Here is a 17,684-nt window from a genome sequence, read left to right as displayed (position 1 = left end):
ATTTGGGGCAATAACTAACTCATTATGAATGGGATGGGATGGCAGAAGGCCGGAAAATGTTGCAAAAGATGGTGAACTATGCCCGAGCATGGCCAACCCAGAGGAAACTCGGTGGAGACCCGCAGCGGTCCTGTCGTTGTACCACTGGTAACGAGCTTGATCGGCCAACGTGATGCCCACAGGGTGTGTGTCTAATAAACTTCTCCCTGAAAAAGAGAACTGTTGCGTGGTGGTACAGGTGTCCGATGAAGGTGTCAGAAAGTGCACGGACACAGTGGCATCTCTGTGGGCTGAGTGAACTGGGGCAGTAACAAACCCATTACGAATGGGATGGTTTGACAGACGGCCGGAAAATGTTGCGCCGGCATGGAGCGGGACGTTAAAAGTCTCCCCGCCCATGAAAAATGCATGGACACAGAGGTGTCTCTGTGGGCTGGGAGATTTGGGGCAATAACTAACCCATTATGAATGAGATGGGATGGCAGAAGGCCGGAAAATGTTGCAAAAGATAGTGAACTATGCCTGAGCAGGGCGAACCCAGAGGAAACTCTGGTGGAGGCCCGCAGCGGTCCTGTCGTTGTACCACTGGTAACGAGATTGATCGGCCAACGTGATGCCCACAGGGTGTGTGTCTAATAAACCTCTCCCTGAAAAAGAGATCTGTTGCGTGGTGGTACAGGTGTCCGATGAAGGTGTCAGAAAGTGCACGGAAACAGAGGCGTCTCTGTGGGCTGAGTGAACTGGGGCAGTAACAAACCCATTACGAATGGGATGGTTTGGCAGACGGCCGGAAAATGTTGCGCCGGCGTGGAGCGGGACGTTAAAAGTCTCCCCGCCCATGGAAAATGCATGGACACAGAGGCGTCTCTGTGGGCTGGGAGATTTGGGGCAATAACTATCCCATTATGAATGGGATGGGATGGCAGAAGGCCGGAAAATGTTGCAAAAGATGGTGAACTATGCCCGAGCAGGGCGAACCCAGAGGAAACTCTGGTGGAGGCCCGCAGAGGTCCTGTCGTTGTACCGCTGGTAACAAGCTTGATCGGCCAACGTGATGCCCACAGGGTGTGTGTCTAATAAACCTCTTCCTGAAAAAGAGATGTGTTGCGTGGCGGTACAGGTGTCCGATGAAGGTGTCAGAAAGTGCACGGACACAGAGGAGTGTCTGTGGGCTGAGTGAACTGGGGCAGTAACAAACCCATTACGAATGGGATAGTTTGGCAGACGGCCGGAAAATGTTGCGCCGGCGTGGAGCGGGACGTTAAAAGTCTCACCGCCCATGGAAAATACATGGACACAGAGGCGTCTCTGTAGGCTGGGAGATTTGGGGCAATAACTAACCCATTATGAATGGGATGGGATGGCAGAAGGCCGGGAAATGTTGCAAAATATGGTGAACTATGCCCGAGCAGGGCGAACCCAGAGGAAACTCTGGTGGAGGCCCGCAGCGGTCCTGTCATAGTAACGCTGGTAACGAGCTTGATCGGCCAACGTGATGCCCACAGGGTGTGTGTCTAATAAACCTCTCCCTGAAAAAGAGATCTGTTGCGTGGCGGTACAGGTGTCCGATGAATGTGCCAGAAAGTGCACGGACACAGAGGCGTCTCTATGGGCTGAGTGAACTGGGGCAGTAACAAACCCATTACGAATGGGATGGTTTGGCAGACGGCCGGAAAATGTTTCGCCGGCGTGGAGCGGGACGTTAAGTCTCCCCGCCCATGGAAAATGCATGGATACAGAGGCGTCTCTGTGGGCTGGGAGATTTGGGGCAATAACTAACCCATTATGAATGGGATGGGATGGCAGAATGCCGGAAAATGTTGCAAAAGATGGTGAACTATGACCGAGTAGGGCGAACCTAGAGGAAACTCTGGTGGAGGCCTGCAGCGGTCCTGTCGTTGTACCGCTGGTAACGAGCTTGATCGGCCAACGTGATGCCCACAGCTTGTGTGTCTAATAAACCTCTTCCTGAAAAAGAGATGTGTTGCGTGGCGGTACAGGTGTCCGATGAAGGTGTCAGAAAGTGCACGGACACAGAGGAGTGTCTGTGGGCTGAGTGAACTGGGGCAGTAACAAACCCATTACGAATGGGATAGTTTGGCAGACGGCCGGAAAATGTTGCGCCGGCGTGGAGCGGGACGTTAAAAGTCTCACCGCCCATGGAAAATACATGGACACAGAGGCGTTTCTGTAGGCTGGGAGATTTGGGGCAATAACTAACCCATTATGAATGGGATGGGATGGCAGAAGGCCGGGAAATGTTGCAAAATATGGTGAACTATGCCCGAGCAGGGCGAACCCAGAGGAAACTCTGGTGGAGGCCCGCAGCGGTCCTGTCATAGTATCGCTGGTAACGAGCTTGATCGGCCAACGTGATGCCCACAGGGTGTGTGTCTAATAAACCTCTCCCTGAAAAAGAGATCTGTTGCGTGGCGGTACAGGTGTCCGATGAATGTGCCAGAAAGTGCACGGACACAGAGGCGTCTCTATGGGCTGAGTGAACTGGGGCAGTAACAAACCCATTACGAATGGGATGGTTTGGCAGACGGCCGGAAAATGTTTCGCCGGCGTGGAGCGGGACGTTAAGTCTCCCCGCCCATGGAAAATGCATGGATACAGAGGCGTCTCTGTGGGCTGGGAGATTTGGGGCAATAACTAACCCATTATGAATGGGATGGGATGGCAGAATGCCGGAAAATGTTGCAAAAGATGGTGAACTATGACCGAGCAGGGCGAACCCAGAGGAAACTCTGGTGGAGGCCCGCAGCGGTCCTGTCATAGTACCGCTGGTAACGAGCTTGATCGGCCAACGTGATGCCCACAGGGTGTGTGTCTAATAAACCTCTCCCTGAAAAAGAGATCTGTTGCGTGGCGGTACAGGTGTCCGATGAATGTGCCAGAAAGTGCACGGACACAGAGGCGACTCTATGGGCTGAGTGAACTGGGGCAGTAACAAACCCATTACGAATGGCATGGTTTGGCAGACGGCCGGAAAATGTTGCGCCGGCATGGAGCGGGACGTTAAAAGTCTCCCCGCCCATGAAAAATGCATGGACACAGAGTTGTGCCTGTGGGGTGGGAGATTTGGGGCAATAATTAACCCATTATGAATGAGATGGGATGGCAGAAGGCCGGAAAATGTTGCAAAAGATGGTGAACTATGCCTGAGCAGGGCGAACCCAGAGGAAACTCTGGTGGAGGCCCGCAGCGGTCCTGTCGTTGTACCACTGGTAACGAGCTTGATCGGCCAACGTGATGCCCACAGGGTGTGTGTCTAATAAACTTCTCCCTGAAAAAGAGATCTGTTGCGTGGCGGTACAGGTGTCCGATGAAGGTGTCAGAAAGTGCACCGACACAGAGGCGTCTCTGTGGGCTGAGTGAACTGGGGCAGTAACAAAGCCATTACGAATGGGATAGTTTGGCAGACGGCCGGAAAATCTTGTGCCGGCGTGGAGTGGGACGTTAAAAGTCTCCCCGCCCATGGAAAATGCATGGACACAGAGGCGTCTCTGTGGGCTGGTAGATTTGGCGCAATAACTAACCCATTATGAATGGGATGGGATCGGATGGCAGAAGGCCGGAAAATGTTGCAAAAGATAGTGAACTATGCCAGATTAGGGCGAACCCAGAGGAAACTCTGGTGGAGGCCCGCAGCGGTCCTGTCATAGTACCGCTGGTAACGAGCTTGATCAACCAACGTGATGCCCACAGGGTGTGTGTCTAATAAACCTCTCCCTGAAAAAGAGATGTGTTGCGTGGCGGTACAGGTGTCCGATGAAGGTGTCAGAAAGTGCACGGACATAGAGGCGTCTCTGTGGGCTTAGTGAACTGGGGCAGTAACAAACCCATTACGAATGGGATGGTTTGGCAGACGGCCGGAAAATGTTGCGCCGGCTTGGAGTGGGACGTTAAAAGTCTCACCACCCATGGAAAATGCATGGACACAGAGGCGTCTCTGTAGGCTGGGAGATTTGGGGCAATAACTAACCCATTATGAATGGGATGGGATGGCAGAAACCCGGAAAATGTTGCAAAAGATGGTGAACTATGCCCAAGTAGGGCGAACCCAGAGGAAACTCTGGTGGAGGCCCCCAGCGGTCCTGTCGTTGTACCGCTGGTAACGAGCTTGATTGGCCAACATTATGCCCACAGGGTGTGTGTCTAATAAACTTCTTCCTGAAAAAGAGATCTGTTGCGTGTCGGTACAGGTGTCCGATGAAGGTGCCAGAAAGTAAACGGACACAGAGACGTCTCTATGGGCTGAGTGAACTGGGGCAGTAACAAACCCATTACGAATGGGATGGTTTGGCAGACGGCCGGAAAATGTTGCGTCGGCTTGGAGCGGGACGTTAAAAGTCTCCCCGCCCATGGAAAATGCATGGACACAGAGGCGTCTCTGTGGGCTGGGAGATTTGGGGCAATAACTAACCCATTATGAATGGGATGGGATGGCAGAAGCCCGGAAAATGTTGCAAAAGATGGTGAACTATGCCCGAGCAGGGCGAACCCAGAGGAAACTCTGGTGGAGGCCCGCAGCGGTCCTGTCGTTGTCCCGCTGGTAACGAGCTTGATCGGCCAACGTGATACCCACAGGGTGTGTGTCTAATCAACCTCTCACTGAAATAGGGATCTGTTGCGTGGCGGTACAGGTGTCCGATGAAGGTGTCCGAAAGTGCACGGACACAGAGGCGTCTCTGTGGGCTGAGTAGACTGGGGCAGTAACAAACCCATTACGAATGGGATGGTTTGGCAGACGGCCGGAAAATTTTGCGCCGGCGTGTAGCGGGATGTTAAAAGTCTCCCTGCCCATGGAAAATGCATGGAAAAAGAGGCGTCTCTGTGGGCTGGGAGATTTGGGGCAATAACTAACCCATTATGAATGGGATCGGATGGCAGAAGGCCGGAAAATGTTGCGCCGGCGTGGAGCGGGACGTTAAAAGTCTCTTCGCCCATGGAAAATGCATGGACACAGAGGCATCTCTGTGGGCTGGGGAATTTGGGGCAATAACTAACTCATTATGAATGGGATGGGATGGCAGAAGGCCGGAAAATGTTGCAAAAGATGGTGAACTATGCCCGAGCATGGCCAACCCAGAGGAAACTCGGTGGAGACCCGCAGCGGTCCTGTCGTTGTACCGCTGGTAACGAGCTTGATCGGCCAACGTGATGCCCACAGGGTGTGTGTCTAATAAACTTCTCCCTGAAAAAGAGAACTGTTGCGTGGTGGTACAGGTGTCCGATGAAGGTGTCAGAAAGTGCACGGACACAGTGGCATCTCTGTGGGCTGAGTGAACTGGGGCAGTAACAAACCCATTACGAATGGGATGGTTTGACAGACGGCCGGAAAATGTTGCGCCGGCATGGAGCGGGACGTTAAAAGTCTCCCCGCCCATGAAAAATGCATGGACACAGAGGTGTCTCTGTGGGCTGGGAGATTTGGGGCAATAACTAACCCATTATGAATGAGATGGGATGGCAGAAGGCCGGAAAATGTTGCAAAAGATAGTGAACTATGCCTGAGCAGGGCGAACCCAGAGGAAACTCTGGTGGAGGCCCGCAGCGGTCCTGTCGTTGTACCACTGGTAACGAGATTGATCGGCCAACGTGATGCCCACAGGGTGTGTGTCTAATAAACCTCTCCCTGAAAAAGAGATCTGTTGCGTGGTGGTACAGGTGTCCGATGAAGGTGTCAGAAAGTGCACGGAAACAGAGGCGTCTCTGTGGGCTGAGTGAACTGGGGCAGTAACAAACCCATTACGAATGGGATGGTTTGGCAGACGGCCGGAAAATGTTGCGCCGGCGTGGAGCGGGACGTTAAAAGTCTCCCCGCCCATGGAAAATGCATGGACACAGAGGCGTCTCTGTGGGCTGGGAGATTTGGGGCAATAACTATCCCATTATGAATGGGATGGGATGGCAGAAGGCCGGAAAATGTTGCAAAAGATGGTGAACTATGCCCGAGCAGGGCGAACCCAGAGGAAACTCTGGTGGAGGCCCGCAGAGGTCCTGTCGTTGTACCGCTGGTAACAAGCTTGATCGGCCAACGTGATGCCCACAGGGTGTGTGTCTAATAAACCTCTTCCTGAAAAAGAGATGTGTTGCGTGGCGGTACAGGTGTCCGATGAAGGTGTCAGAAAGTGCACGGACACAGAGGAGTGTCTGTGGGCTGAGTGAACTGGGGCAGTAACAAACCCATTACGAATGGGATAGTTTGGCAGACGGCCGGAAAATGTTGCGCCGGCGTGGAGCGGGACGTTAAAAGTCTCACCGCCCATGGAAAATACATGGACACAGAGGCGTCTCTGTAGGCTGGGAGATTTGGGGCAATAACTAACCCATTATGAATGGGATGGGATGGCAGAAGGCCGGGAAATGTTGCAAAATATGGTGAACTATGCCCGAGCAGGGCGAACCCAGAGGAAACTCTGGTGGAGGCCCGCAGCGGTCCTGTCATAGTAACGCTGGTAACGAGCTTGATCGGCCAACGTGATGCCCACAGGGTGTGTGTCTAATAAACCTCTCCCTGAAAAAGAGATCTGTTGCGTGGCGGTACAGGTGTCCGATGAATGTGCCAGAAAGTGCACGGACACAGAGGCGTCTCTATGGGCTGAGTGAACTGGGGCAGTAACAAACCCATTACGAATGGGATGGTTTGGCAGACGGCCGGAAAATGTTTCGCCGGCGTGGAGCGGGACGTTAAGTCTCCCCGCCCATGGAAAATGCATGGATACAGAGGCGTCTCTGTGGGCTGGGAGATTTGGGGCAATAACTAACCCATTATGAATGGGATGGGATGGCAGAATGCCGGAAAATGTTGCAAAAGATGGTGAACTATGACCGAGTAGGGCGAACCTAGAGGAAACTCTGGTGGAGGCCTGCAGCGGTCCTGTCGTTGTACCGCTGGTAACGAGCTTGATCGGCCAACGTGATGCCCACAGCTTGTGTGTCTAATAAACCTCTTCCTGAAAAAGAGATGTGTTGCGTGGCGGTACAGGTGTCCGATGAAGGTGTCAGAAAGTGCACGGACACAGAGGCGTCTCTGTGGGCTGAGTAAACTGGGGCAGTAACAAACCCATTACGAATGGGATGGTTTGGCAGACGGCCGGAAAATCTTGCGCCGGCGTGGAGCGGGACGTTAAAAGTCTCCCCTGCCCATGGAAAATACATGGACACAGAGGCGTCTCTGTGGGCTGGGAGATTTGGGGTAATAACTAACCCATTATGAATGGGATGGGATGGCAGAAGGCCGGAAAATGTTGCAAAAGATGGTGAACTATGCCCGAATAGGGCGAACCCAGAGGAAATTCTGGTGGAGGCCCGCAGCGGTCCTGTCGTTGTACCGCTGGTAACGAGCTTGATCGGCCAACGTGATGCCCACAGGGTGTCTGTCTAATAAACTTCTTCCTGAAAGAGAGATCTGTTGCGTGGCGATAAAGGTGTCCGATGAAGGTGTCAGAAAGTGCTCGGACACAGCTGAGTGAACTGGGGCAGTAACAAACCCATTACGAATGGGATGGTTTGGCAGACGGCCGGAAAATGTTGCGTCGGCTTGGAGCGGGACGTTAAAAGTCTCCCCGCCCATGGAAAATGCATGGACACAGAGGCGTCTCTGTGGGCTGGGAGATTTGGGGCAATAACTAACCCATTATGAATGGGATGGGATGGCAGAAGCCCGGAAAATGTTGCAAAAGATGGTGAACTATGCCCGAGCAGGGCGAACCCAGAGGAAACTCTGGTGGAGGCCCGCAGCGGTCCTGTTGTTGTCCCGCTGGTAACGAGCTTGATCGGCCAACGTGATACCCACAGGGTGTGTGTCTAATCAACCTCTCACTGAAATAGGGATCTGTTGCGTGGCGGTACAGGTGTCCGATGAAGGTGTCCGAAAGTGCACGGACACAGAGGCGTCTCTGTGGGCTGAGTAGACTGGGGCAGTAACAAACCCATTACGAATGGGATGGTTTGGCAGACGGCCGGAAAATTTTGCGCCGGCGTGTAGCGGGATGTTAAAAGTCTCCCTGCCCATGGAAAATGCATGGAAAAAGAGGCGTCTCTGTGGGCTGGGAGATTTGGGGCAATAACTAACCCATTATGAATGGGATCGGATGGCAGAAGGCCGGAAAATGTTGCGCCGGCGTGGAGCGGGACGTTAAAAGTCTCTTCGCCCATGGAAAATGCATGGACACAGAGGCATCTCTGTGGGCTGGGGAATTTGGGGCAATAACTAACTCATTATGAATGGGATGGGATGGCAGAAGGCCGGAAAATGTTGCAAAAGATGGTGAACTATGCCCGAGCATGGCCAACCCAGAGGAAACTCGGTGGAGACCCGCAGCGGTCCTGTCGTTGTACCGCTGGTAACGAGCTTGATCTGCCAACGTGATGCCCATAGGGTGTTTGTCTAATAAACTTCTCCCTGAAAAAGAGATCTGTTGCGTGGCGGTACAGGTGTCCGATGAAGTTGTCAGAAAGTGCACAGACACAGAGGTGTCTCTGTGGGCTGAGTGAACTGGTGCAGTAACAAACCCATTACGAATGGAATCGTTTGGCAGACTGCCGGAAAATGTTGTGCCGGCGTGGAGCGGGACGTTAAAAGTCTCCCCGCCCATGGAAAATGCATGGACACAGAGGCGTCTCTGTGGGCTGGGAGATTTGGGGCAATAACTATCCCATTATGAATGGGATGGGATGGCAGAAGGCCGGAAAATGTTGCAAAAGATGGTGAACTATGCCCGAGCAGGGCGAACCCAGAGGAAACTCTGGTGGAGGCCCGCAGCGGCCCTGTCGTTGTACCGCTGGTAACGAGCTTGCTCGGCCAACGTGATGCCCACAGCGTGTGTGTCTAATAAACCTCTCCCTGAAAAAGACATCTGTTGCGTGGCGGTACAGGTGTCCGATGAAGGTGTCAGAAAGTGCACGGACACAGAGGTGTCTCTGTGGGCTGAGTGAACTGGGGCAGTAACAAACCCATTACGAATGGGATGGTTTGGCAGAAGGCCGGAAAATGTTGCGCCGGCGTGGAGCGGGACGTTAAAAGTCTCCCCGCCCATGGAAAATGCATGGACACAGAGGCGTCTCTGTGGGCTGGGAGATTTTGGGCAATATCTAACCCATTATGAATGGGATGGGATGGCAGAAGGCCGGAAAATGTTGCAAAAGATGGTGAATTATGCCCGAGCAGGGTGAACCCAGAGGAAACTCTGGTGGTGGCCCGCAGCGGTCCTGTCGTTGAACCGCTGGTAACAAGCTTGATCGGCCATCGTGAATCCCACAGGGTGTGTGTCTAATAAACTTCTCCCTGAAAAAGAGATCTGTTGCGTGGCGGTACAGGTGTCCGATGAAGGTGCCAGAAAGTAAACAGACACAGAGGCGTCTCTATGGGCTGAGTGAACTGGGGCAGTAACAAACCCATTACGAATGGGATGGTTTGGCAGACGGCCGGAAAATGTTGCGCCGGCTTGGAGCGGGACGTTAAAAGTCTCCACGCCCATGGAAAATGCATGGACACAGAGGCGTCTCTGTGGGCTGGGAGATTTGGGGCAATAACTAACCCATTATGAATGGGATGGGATGGCAGAAGGCTGGAAAATGTTGCAAAAGATGGTGAACTATGCCCGAGCAGGGCGAACCCAGAGGAAACTCTGGTGGAGGCCCGCAGCGGTCCTGTCGTTGTACCGCTGGTAACGAGCTTGATCGGCCAACGTGATGCCCACACGGTGTGTGTCTAATAAACTTCTCCCTGAAAAAGAGATCTGTTGCGTTGCGGTAAAGGTGTCCAATGAAGGTGTCAGAAAGTGCACGGACACAGCTGAGTGAACTGGGGCAGTAAAAAAAACATTACGAATGGGATGTTTTGGCAGACGGACGGAAAATGTTGCAAAAGATGGTGAACTATGCCCGAGAAGGGTGAACCCAGAGAAAACTCTGGTGGAGGCCCGCAGCGGTCCTGTCGTTGTACCGCTGGTAACGAGCTTGACCGGCCAACGTGATGCCCACAGGGTGTGTGTCTAATAAACTTCTCCCTGAAAAAGAGATCTGTTGCGTGGCGGTACAGGTGTCCGATGAATGTAACAGAAAGTGCACGGACACAGAGGCGTCTCTGTGGGCTGAGTAAACTGGGGCAGTAACAAACCCATTACGAATGGGATGGTTTGGCAGACGGCCGGAAAATCTTGCGCCGGCGTGGAGCGGGACGTTAAAAGTCTCCCCTGCCCATGGAAAATACATGGACACAGAGGCGTCTCTGTGGGCTGGGAGATTTGGGGTAATAACTAACCCATTATGAATGGGATGGGATGGCAGAAGGCCGGAAAATGTTGCAAAAGATGGTGAACTATGCCCGAATAGGGCGAACCCAGAGGAAATTCTGGTGGAGGCCCGCAGCGGTCCTGTCGTTGTACCGCTGGTAACGAGCTTGATCGGCCAACGTGATGCCCACAGGGTGTCTGTCTAATAAACTTCTTCCTGAAAGAGAGATCTGTTGCGTGGCGATAAAGGTGTCCGATGAAGGTGTCAGAAAGTGCTCGGACACAGCTGAGTGAACTGGGGCAGTAACAAACCCATTACGAATGGGATGGTTTGGCAGACGGCCGGAAAATGTTGCGCCGGCGTGGAGCGGGACGTTAAAAGTCTCCCCTGCCCATGGAAAATGCATGGACAAAGAGGCGTCTCTGTGGGCTGGGAGATTTGGGGCAATAACTAACCCATTATGAATGGGATGGGATGGGATGGCAGAAGGCCGGAAAATGTTGCAAAAGATGGTGAACTATGCCCGAGAAGGGCGAACCCAGAGAAAACTCTGGTGGAGGCCCGCAGCGGTCCTGTCGTTGTACCGCTGGTAACGAGCTTGACCGGCCAACGCGATGCCCACAGGGTGTGTGTCTAATATACCTCTCCCTGAAAAAGAGATCTGTTGCGTGGCGGTACATGTGTCCGATGAAGGTGCCAGAAAGTGCACGGACACAGAGGCCTCTCTATGGGCTGAGTGAACTGGGGCAGTAACAAACCCATTACGAATGGGATGGTTTGGCAGACGGCCGGAAAATGTTGCGCCGGCATGGAGCGGGACGTTAAAAGTCTCCCCGCCCATGGAAAATGCATTGACACAGAGGTGTCTCTGTGGGCTGGGAGATTTGGGGCAATAACTAACCCATTATGAATGAGATGGGATGGCAGAAGGCCGGAAAATGTTGCAAAAGATGGTGAACCATGCCCGAGCAGGGCGAACCCAGAGGAAACTCTGGTGGAGGCCCGCAGCGGTACTGTCGTTGTACCACTGGTAACGAGCTTGATCAGCCAACGTAATGCCCACAGGGTGTGTGTCTAATAAACCTCTCCCTGAAAAAGAGATCTGTTGCGTGGAGGTACAGGTGTCCGATGAAGGTGTCAGAAAGTGCACGGACACAGAGGCATCTCTGTGGGCTGAGTGAACTGGGGCAGTAACAAACCCATTACGAATGGGATAGTTTGGAAGACTGCCGGAAAATCTTGCGCCGGCGTGGAGCGGGACGTTAAAAGTCTCCCCGCCCATGGAAAATGCATGGACACAGAGGCGTCTCTGTGGGCTGGGAGATTTGGGGTAATAACTAACCCATTATGAATGGGATGGGATGGCAGAAGGCCGGAAAATGTTGCAAAAGATGGTGAACTATGCCCGAGCAGGGCGAACCCAGAGGAAACTCTGGTGGAGGCCCGCAGCGGTCCTGTCGTTGTACCGCTGGCAACGAGCTTGACCGGCCAACGCGATGCCCACAGGGTGTGTGTCTAATAAACCTCTCCCTGAAAAAGAGATCTGTTGCGTGGCGGTACAGGTGTCCGATGAAGGTGTCAGAAAGTGCACGGACATAGAGGCGTCTCTTTGGGCTGAGTGAACTGGGGCAGTAACAAACCCATTACGAATGGGATGGTTTGGCAGACGGCCGGAAAATGTTGCGCCGGCGTGGAGCGGGACGTTAAAAGTCTCACCGCCCATGGAAAATGCATGGACACAGAGGCGTCTCTGTGGGCTGGTAGATTTGGCGCAATAACTAACCCATTATGAATGGGATGGGATGGGATGGCAGAAGGCCGGAAAATGTTGCAAAATATGGTGAACTATGCCCGAGCAGGGCGAACCCAGAGGAAACTCTGGTGGAGGCCCGGAGCGGTCCTGTCGTTGTACCGCTGGGAACGAGCTTGATCGGCCTACGTGATGCCCACACGGTGTTTGTCTAATAAACTTCTCCCTGAAAAAGAGATCTGTTGCGTTGCGGTAAAGGTCTCCAATGAAGGTGTCAGCAAGTGCACGGACACAGCTGAGTGAACTGGGGCAGTAACAAACCCATTACGAATGGGATGGTTTGGCACGCGGCCGGAAAATGTTGCGCCAGCCTGGAGCGGGACGTTAAAAGTCTCCCCTGCCCATGGAAAATGCATGGACACAGAGGCGTCTCTGTGGGCTGGGATATTTGGGGCAATAACTAACCCATTATGAATGGGATGGGATGGCAGAAAGCCGGAAAATGTTGCATAAGATGGTGAACTATGCCCGAGCAGGGCGAACCCAGAGGAAACTCTGGTGGAGGCCCGCAGCGGTCCTGTCGTTGTACCGCTTGTAACGAGCTTGATCGGCCAACGTGATGCCCACAGGGTGTGTGTCTAATAAACCTCTCCCTGAAAAAGAGATCTGTTGCGTGGCGGTACAGGTGTCCGATTTAGTTGTCAGAAAGTGCATGGACACAGAGGCGTCTCTGTGGGCTGAATGAACTGGGGCAGTAACAAACCCATTATGAATGGGATGGGATGGCAGAAGGCCGGAAAATGTTGCAAAAGATGGTGAACTATGCCCGAATAGGGCGAACCCAGAGGAAATTCTGGTGGAGGCCCGCAGCGGTCCTGTCGTTGTACCGCTGGTAACGAGCTTGATCGGCCAACGTGATGCCCACAGGGTGTCTGTCTAATAAACTTCTTCCTGAAAGAGAGATCTGTTGCGTGGCGATAAAGGTGTCCGATGAAGGTGTCAGAAAGTGCTCGGACACAGCTGAGTGAACTGGGGCAGTAACAAACCCATTACGAATGGGATGGTTTGGCAGACGGCCGGAAAATGTTGCGCCGGCGTGGAGCGGGACGTTAAAAGTCTCCCCTGCCCATGGAAAATGCATGGACAAAGAGGCGTCTCTGTGGGCTGGGAGATTTGGGGCAATAACTAACCCATTATGAATGGGATGGCATGGCAGAAGGCCGGAAAATGTTACAAAAGATGGTGAACTATGCCCGAGCAGGGCGAACCCAGAGGAAACTCTGGTGGAGGCCCGCAGAGGTCCTGTCGTTGTACCGCTGGTAACAAGCTTGATCGGCCAACGTGATGCCCACAGGGTGTGTGTCTAATAAACTTCTCCCTGAAAAAGAGATCTGTTGCGTGGCGGTACAGGTGTCCGATGAATGTGACAGAAAGTGCACGGACACAGAGGCCTCTCTATGGGCTGAGTAAACTGGGGCAGTAACAAACCCATTACGAATGGGATGGTTTGGCAGACGGCCGGAAAATGTTGCGCCGGCATGGAGCGGGACGTTAAAAGTCTCCCCGCCCATGAAAAATGCATGGACACAGAGGTGTCTCTGTGGGCTGGGAGATTTGGGGCAATAACTAACCCATTATGAATGAGATGGGATGGCAGAAGGCCGGAAAATGTTGCAAAAGATGGTGAACTATGCCTGAGCAGGGCGAACCCAGAGGAAACTCTGGTGGAGGCCCGCAGCGGTCCTGTCATAGTACCGCTGGTAACGAGCTTGATCGGCCAACGTGATGCCCACAGCTTGTGTGTCTAATCAACCTCTCCCTGAAAAAGAGTTCTGTTGCGTGGCGGTACAGGTGTCCGATGAAGGTGCCAGAAAGTAAACGGACACAGAGGCGTCTCTATGGGTTGAGTGAACTGGGGCAGTAACAAACCCATTACGAATGGGATGGTTTGGCAGACGGCCGGAAAATGTTGCGCCGTCTTGGAGCGGGACGTTAAAAGTCTCCACGCCCATGGAAAATGCATGGACACAGAGGCGTCTCTGTGAGCTGGGAGATTTGGGGCAATAACTAACCCATTATGAATGGGATGGGATGGCAGAAGGCCGGGAAATGTTGCAAAATATGGTGAACTATGCCCGAGCAGGGCGAACCCAGAGGAAACTCTGGTGGAGGCCCGCAGCGGTCCTGTCGTTGTACCGCTGGTAACAAGCTTGATCGGCCAACGTGATGCCCACAGGGTGTGTGTCTAATAAACCTCTCCCTGAAAAAGAGATGTGTTGCGTGGCAGTACAGGTGTCCGATGAAGGTGTCAGAAAGTGCACGGACATAGAGGCGTCTCTGTGGGCTGAGTGAACTGGGGCAGTAACAAACCCATTACGAATGGGATGGTTTAGCAGACGGCCGGAAAATGTTGTGCCGGCTTGGAGTGGGACGTTAAAAGTCTCCCCGCCCATGGAAAATGCATGGAAACAGAGGCGTCTCTATGGGCTGGGAGATTTGGGGCAATAACTAACCCATTATGAATGGGATGAGATGGCAGAAGGCCGGAAAATGTTGCAAAAGATGGTGAACTATGCCCAAGCAGGGCTAACCCAGAAGAAACTCTGGTGGAGGTCCGCAGCGGTCCTGTCGTTGTAACGCTGGTAACGAGCTTGATCGGCCAACGTGATGCCCACAGGGTGTGTGTCTAATAAACCTCTCCCTGAAAAAGAGATGTGTTGCGTGGCGGTACAGGTGTCCGATGAAGGTGTCAGAAAGTGCACGGACATAGAGGCGTCTCTGTGGGCTGAGTGAACTGGGGCAGTAACAAACCCATTACGAATGGGATGGTTTAGCAGACGGCCGGAAAATGTTGTGCCGGCTTGGAGTGGGACGTTAAAAGTCTCCCCGCCCATGGAAAATGCATGGAAACAGAGGCGTCTCTATGGGCTGGGAGATTTGGGGCAATAACTAACCCATTATGAATGGGATGGGATGGCAGAAGGCCGGAAAATGTTGCAAAAGATGGTGAACTATGCCCGAGCTGAGCGAACCCAGAGGAAACTCTGGTGGAGGCCCGCAGCGGTCCTGTCGTTGTACCGCTGGTAACGAGCTTGATCGGCCAACGTGATGCCCACAGGGTGTGTGTCTAATAAACCTCTCCCTGAAAAAGAGATGTGTTGAGTGGTGGTACAGGTGTCCGATGAAGGTGTCAGAAAGTGCACGGACACCGAGGGGTCTCTGTGGGCTGAGTGAACTGGGGCAGTAACAAACCCATTACGAATGGGAAGGTTTGACAGACGGCCGGAAAATGATGCGCCGGCATGGAGCGGGACGTTAAAAGTCTCCCCGCCCATGGAAAATGCATGGACACAGAGGTGTCTCTGTGGGCTGGGAGTTTTGGGGCAATAACTAACCCATTATGAATGGGATGGGTTGGCAGAAGGCTGGAAAATGTTGCAAAAGATGGTGAACTATGACCGAGCAGGGCGAACCCAGAGGAAACTCTGGTTCGAGGCCTGCAGCGGTCCTGTCGTTGTCCCGCTGGTAACGAGCTTGATTGGCCAACGTGATGCCCACAGGGTGTGTGTCTAATAAACTTCTCCCTGAAAAAGAGATCTGTTGCGTGGCGGTACAGGTGTCCGATGAAGGTGCCAGAAAGTGCACGGACACAGAGGCGTCTCTATGGGCTGAGTGAACTGGGGCAGTAACAAACCCATTACGAATGGGATGGTTTGGCAGACGGCCGGAAAATGTTGCGCCGGCGTGGAGCGGGACGTTAAAAGTCTCCCCTGCCCATGGAAAATGCATGGACAAAGAGGCGTCTCTGTGGGCTGGGAGATTTGGGGCAATAACTATCCCATTATGAATGGGATGGGATGGCAGAAGGCCGGAAAATGTTGCAAAAGATGGTGAACTATGCCCGAGCAGGGTGAACCCAGAGGAAACTCTGGTGGAGGCCCGCAGAGGTCCTGTCGTTGTACCGCTGGTAACAAGCTTGATCGGCCAACGTGATGCCCACAGGGTGTGTGTCTAATAAACCTCTCCCTGAAAAAGAGATGTGTTGCGTGGCGGTACAGGTGTCCGATGAAGGTGTCAGAAAGTGCACGGACATAGAGGCGTCTCTTTGGGCTGAGTGAACTGGGGCAGTAACAAACCCATTACGAATGGGATGGTTTGGCAGACGGCCGGAAAATGTTGCGCCGGCGTGGAGCGGGACGTTAAAAGTCTCACCGCCCATGGAAAATGCATGGACACAGAGGCGTCTCTGTGGGCTGGGAGATTTGGGGCAATAACTAACCCATTATGAATGGGATGGGATGGCAGAAGGCCGGGAAATATTGCAAAATATGGTGAACTATGCCCGAGCAGGGCGAACCCAGAGGAAACTCTGGTGGAGGCCCGCAGCGGTCCTGTCATAGTACCGCAAGTAACAAGCTTTATCGGCCAACGTGATGCCCACAGGGTGTCTGTCTAATAAACTTCTCCCTGAAAAAGAGATCTGTTGCGTGGCGGTACAGGTGTCCGATGAAGGTGTCAGAAAGTGCACGGACACAGAGGCGTCTCTGTGGGCTGAGTGAACTGTGGCAGTAACAAACCCATTACTAATAGGATGGTTTGGCAGACGGACGGAATATGTTGCGCCGGCATGGAGCGGGACGTTAAAAGTCTCCCCGCCCATGAAAAATGCATGGACACAGAGGTGTCTCTGTGGGCTGGGAGATTTGGGGCAATAACTAACCCATTATGAATGGGATGGCATGGCAGAAGGCCGGAAAATGTTACAAAAGATGGTGAACTATGCCCGAGCAGGGCGAACCCAGAGGAAACTCTGGTGGAGGCCCGCAGAGGTCCTGTCGTTGTACCGCTGGTAACAAGCTTGATCGGCCAACGTGATGCCCACAGGGTGTGTGTCTAATAAACTTCTCCCTGAAAAAGAGATCTGTTGCGTGGCGGTACAGGTGTCCGATGAATGTGACAGAAAGTGCACGGACACAGAGGCCTCTCTATGGGCTGAGTAAACTGGGGCAGTAACAAACCCATTACGAATGGGATGGTTTGGCAGACGGCCGGAAAATGTTGCGCCGGCATGGAGCGGGACGTTAAAAGTCTCCCCGCCCATGAAAAATGCATGGACACAGAGGTGTCTCTGTGGGCTGGGAGATTTGGGGCAATAACTAACCCATTATGAATGAGATGGGATGGCAGAAGGCCGGAAAATGTTGCAAAAGATGGTGAACTATGCCTGAGCAGGGCGAACCCAGAGGAAACTCTGGTGGAGGCCCGCAGCGGTCCTGTCATAGTACCGCTGGTAACGAGCTTGATCGGCCAACGTGATGCCCACAACTTGTGTGTCTAATCAACCTCTCCCTGAAAAAGAGTTCTGTTGCGTGGCGGTACAGGTGTCCGATGAAGGTGCCAGAAAGTAAACGGACACAGAGGCGTCTCTATGGGTTGAGTGAACTGGGGCAGTAACAAACCCATTACGAATGGGATGGTTTGGCAGACGGCCGGAAAATGTTGCGCCGTCTTGGAGCGGGACGTTAAAAGTCTCCACGCCCATGGAAAATGCATGGACACAGAGGCGTCTCTGTGAGCTGGGAGATTTGGGGCAATAACTAACCCATTATGAATGGGATGGCATGGCAGAAGGCCGGAAAATGTTACAAAAGATGGTGAGCTATGCCCGAGCAGGGCGAACCCAGAGGAA

Source organism: Vanacampus margaritifer, chromosome 11 (genome assembly GCF_051991255.1).
Source record: "Vanacampus margaritifer isolate UIUO_Vmar chromosome 11, RoL_Vmar_1.0, whole genome shotgun sequence".
NCBI classification, from domain to species: domain Eukaryota; kingdom Metazoa; phylum Chordata; class Actinopteri; order Syngnathiformes; family Syngnathidae; genus Vanacampus; species Vanacampus margaritifer.
This window is presented reverse-complemented; position numbering follows the sequence as displayed.